This window comes from Palaemon carinicauda, chromosome 8 (assembly GCF_036898095.1).
Source record: "Palaemon carinicauda isolate YSFRI2023 chromosome 8, ASM3689809v2, whole genome shotgun sequence".
Taxonomy (NCBI): domain Eukaryota; kingdom Metazoa; phylum Arthropoda; class Malacostraca; order Decapoda; family Palaemonidae; genus Palaemon; species Palaemon carinicauda.
Genome location: NC_090732.1, coordinates 7,691,288 through 7,696,287, shown reverse-complemented (window position 1 = coordinate 7,696,287; position 5,000 = coordinate 7,691,288). Strand labels below are relative to the sequence as shown.

The window sequence follows — 5,000 nt, the reverse complement described above, 5'->3', positions numbered from 1 at the left end:
TTTTTGTGGAGCACCAGCGAGGACGGACAACCGGTTAGGAAGGGGATAAGGACTGAGGGAAAAGTTTCTATCGAATCGACTTTCTTTTGGGATAATATATTGTTCTAATTCGATGTATGGGAAGCCGGTGTGATCGGGTGTAGCCTTGAGTGATGGTCTTTTATTTTTTTAAAGATATGGGGAGATGACGTATGGGAATGAATTTACTGTTTATTTTGCTATGGTGACCCATCCCCCCCCCCCCTCTCTCTCTCTCTCTCTCTCTCTCTCTCTCTCTCTCTGAGAGAAGACTCCTTGCACCACCCTCCCCACCCCTTTCCTCAACAGCAAGAGCAGAAACGATGGTTGTATTTCATGAAGGGATTAGAGAAGTAGACAACCCACTTCGCTGGCAACACCACACGCGAGTTACCAACGCGTTCAATTTACTGCAAGGGAGAATCTGTGTGGCACTAGAGACCCTCACCTTAGCCTGTGCCAGTGTTTACTAGCTGTGGCTGGAGAGACCGTTTTACCGACAATTGGGCCGCGCTAACTATTAGTTTTCTGTAGTCAAGAGCGCGAGAGAGGAAGGACGCCAGATAAACCAAAACATAGAGAAGCTAAAAGGGAATCTTCCCTCTGGATCAGCTGAAAAGAGATCTGCCGTGGGATAAGAGGTGTGTTGTGGAGTGCGTTTAATTGTATGTGATAATTTGCGGCAGTAGCCAACGTCAGAGAATTATACCAGTGTACGGTGAGATAGAGAACATCAAGGGGATATGGTGCTGGTTAAGCTGGTAAAGGTGGTGTTTGTGTCTGTGCAAACAGAAGGCAGATAAAGATGAGGTCGAGTTTTGGTAATGAGGTTTTTGCATAACTCCTCTTTCAATCTCGGTGACGACCGTGTGTTTGCTGTTTGAAGCACGAGGAAGAGATAAAAAGAAACTAGGATTACTGTGCTGTGAGGGTATTGGTTTGCAGGGTTGATACTAAGAGGAGATGAACTATTTTAATTATCTGCCATGGCTTTTTTTAAGTGGTGATGTTGAATCTACTAATGATCAAGGGATCCGGATGAATTTTGAAAATAGTAGTATGTGAAGTGTGTAATCAAATGGAAAAAAGTCTGTTGATTAAGGTCTCTTGATTATTATTATTATTATTATTATTATTATTATTATTATTATTATTATTATTATTATTATTATTATTATTATTATTATTATTATAATGAAGGAAAAAACTGCCAAACACAAAATGTGAATAGAAAGGGAAGAGAAAAGAAAAGAAAACACTCCTCCGGCAATTCTATTAGGTATTGATTTTCTTTTTTATACCTCGAGTGTCTTCGTCACTCCACAATTTATGGCATTGTTTATGCGTCCCTCCGAGTTTATTTGTAGAATGGATGGAGCCACGATGAGCTAACACTGATTATAAAACTTAGATGTGGTGGTGATCGAATATTTACGTTTTGCTCGAAATTCTTTGGAGTTTCGTCATGGGTTAATGTTGCAGATCAAGTGCAGAAAAATACGGAAATCCAGCGTACATTGCAAGGCATTGCAATGTATTCCAACGGCAGTGGTGGGATTTGAACACTTGTGACCCGGTCGAATTGTGTTCTGTTTAATGTATTATACGGTATATTTATTTAAATGAAGTGCTGGCACTTTAGTTTCACAAGTGGTGTGTATGTTGCAATAATATCTTGTTTATTTTTTTTATATATGTGCGTTGTGTACTTGCCAACTCTCAGTAATGATTTCAGATCTTTTTGTGCTATTTTTGTAAAGGATACCTGTACTTAATGCTCTGTCACGTAAGTATGTTACGCTAGTTATTACTACATTACTTGTGAGTGTGAAGAGGCCGTGGCTATTGCCATCAGAACATTCAGAACATCAGACCAACATCCCGTTATGATATGATGATTGCCTAGGGAGTAGAGATTGTTAATATCCGGATGAAGATGTGAAAGATCTTTATGAATGAAGATGTACGGCTTCTGGAGACCTAGAAATGTATGAAGTTGGTTTGTTTGCAGTGTATGTGTTTTTATGGTGTATACTGTATTTATACATCAACATATGCAGCCGTTTCTAGTTCACTTCAAAACAAAGGCCTTAGACATGTCAGATCATTTTTGGGGTTTAGCCAGTTTTCAACACCACGCTGGCCAGTGTGGATTTGTGATAGTGGATGATTTTCGTCTAATGGCTCATAATAAACCAAGCTAGTATGGGTGGTCCTGGCTAGTATAGCTTAGCTGGTCATAGGTGTCCACAAACCCTTCCACCATGTTAATGTATCGCCACTCAGAACGGTGTATATATATATATATATATATATATATATATATATATATATATATATATATATATATATATATATGTATATGTGTATATATATGTACATAAATATGTATATATGTGTATATGTAAATGTGTGTAATATATATATATATATATATATATATATATGTATATATATGTATATATATATATATATATATATATATATATATATATATATATGTGTGTATGTTAATGTGTGTTTATATATATATATATATGTGTGTGTGTATATATATATATATATGTGTGTGTGTATATATGTATATATATATATATATATATATATATATATATATATATATATATATATATATATATATCGAATTCCTTTTTTAGCAATATATCTTATCATTGACATTGAAAGTATCGAAAATAAAATCACTATAAATACTAGGTCCTAATAAGAGCAGAAGGGTCTACCTCACATCCCTCTCTCTCGTTTGATATCCTTGTTTCGCATTTCGTGGCTAAAATGACTTTTATAAGGTTAGAACTTTTTGAGGTATTAAAACTAAAATTCTTCTATGTCATTTAAAGTTGAAGACATTTGCTATTGAAGAAATGGAAGCAAATAATTAAATAGAAGACAAGTCGGTCTATTCTATTCGGAATCAGTGACCTTCGTTGGGTTCTTGATTGTTGCCCTTTTTATTCAATTCTTTATGAATAAATATGTTATCAGACAAGAGATTTTCCCGGAAAAAATACGTGAAATTAGTAGTTAAATCTCTCTCTCTCTCTCTCTCTCTCCCTCTCTCTCTCTCTCTCTCTCTCTCTCTCTCTCTCTCTCTCTCTCTCTCTCTCTCTCTCTCTCTCATGCATTTAAAAAGTGTTCGTGTTACTTTTTCCATTACTTTATGAATATATGCAAGAGTACATCCTTATGCAATTGAAAAGTGTTCATGTATATGTATATGTGTAGTATAAATTCTCTCTCTCTCTCTCTCTCTCTCTCTCTCTCTCTCTCTCTCTCTCTCTCTCTCTCTCTCTCTCTCTCCTCTCTCTCTATTTATTCAAAAAGTGTTCGTGTTACTCTTTTCCCATTACTATATGGATATATATAAGAATGCATCTTTATACATTTGAAAAGTGGTCATGTGTGTATTTGATTTATTTAGATAAGGCAGTGATTTGGAGGTTGCATGTGTAAAATCTGATTTTGAATGTGGAAATCGACATGAATACTTCTCTTGATAGGGGTGTATGGATGTATACATTGATATGTACAAAAGCGTCATTTATGTGTTTAATAATACACAATCAACGTATATGGAAGGCCACTCGTCTTACTCATAACTATCTTGATAAATGATGTCTCTAAAGGAGTCTCTCTTGGCTCACATACTAAATTAAGTTCTAATGTCATAGGGCATTTATCATCGCCAGGAAAGGTCGTGTTTTTTTCTATCTGAAATGATTTTACGACCTTTTTTTTTTTGCTCTTTTTTTTAGCCTGAGATTTGTACTTTTTTTTTTTTTTTTTTTTTTTTTAAAGCCTGAGATTTGGAAAACTTAGAAGACGACTTTTATTTTCAAGGCTACAGTTTATGTATATGTTTGTTGTTTCTAACATTTAGATGAATATTTATACATTTGGAATGATAAGAATAATGAGGATGATAATTTTTTGTATTTAATTTCCAATTGATGAGTAGAATTTGCTCAAAATTTTTAATGTTGCTATTTATGGAATTAGTATAGAATAATGAGGATAATATTTTTTTTTTTATTTCCAATTGATGAGTAGTATTTATTAAAATATTTTTGTCTCGCTATTTATGAAATTACTAGTTTTTTCATACGTTTTAAGGGAAATATTTTATTATTTTAATTTCCAAAGCACATTCAAGAATAGAAAAAACTAGGAAGCAAGGATGACATTCAAACAAGTTACGCAATATTTTACGCAATATTTCAATAAAAGGTTACTCTTGAAACCCTTGATGGACATTCCTTTGTATATCTAAAACCTAAAATTATCTTAATTGCTTTTGATATGAAGTTGATCCACATTCAAAACGTAAAAAAATGCCTATTAAAATCATTAGCCACTTAGCACATTTGGTCATCATGTTCATGAGTAATTTTATTCCCATAAAGTGTTTAGAGCCTTTGATAGCTGTGACATAGTTGTAAAGCAGTGAGAGATTTCCTTTCCTCACTGGGCATATTTTCCAAGTTGGAGCCCTTGGTCTTATAACATCTTGCTTTTCCAACTAGGGTTGTAGCTTACCAAGTAATAATAATAATAATAATAATAATAATAATAATATTATGACGAATTAGAAAATATATTCTTTTATTATGCCCTAATACCTAATTTATTATGTCAATCTTATTAGTAGCATTGTTATTTCCTTTGATAGCCATGACATACGTTGTAAATCAGTAAGAAATTTCCTTTCCTCACTGGGCTATTTTTTCCTTGTTGGAGTCCCTGGGCTTATGTATCTTGCTTTTCCAACTAGGGTTGTAGCTTAGCTAATAATAGTAATAATAGTAATATGATGATGATAATTAGAAAATGTATCCTATTATTTATTCCCTAATACCTAATTTATTATGTCATTTCCAATTCATTATTTTATCCACCTTTCTTATTAAGATTTTACTTTTTTTCGTTTCCTTATTCTTCTGCTATTACTCGAGATCATTATCACT

The 5,000-nt window shown here is 33.4% G+C and overlaps 1 protein-coding gene across 4 annotated transcripts in view; it reads left to right on the top strand.

Moving 5' to 3' along the window:
• Positions 1 to 10: 10 nt before the first annotated feature.
• Positions 11 to 5,000, top strand: part of LOC137644817 (uncharacterized) — a 78,253-nt gene continuing 73,263 nt past the window's right edge. The window contains exon 1 of one of the 4 annotated variants that reach the window (XM_068377707.1): positions 11 to 33. The gene's annotated coding sequence lies outside the window, so the exon portion shown is untranslated. Of the gene's footprint in view, positions 34 to 394; positions 660 to 691; positions 780 to 5,000 lie in introns of those variants that run through there. The other 3 variants (XM_068377704.1, XM_068377705.1, XM_068377706.1) reach the window with 3 other exon arrangements.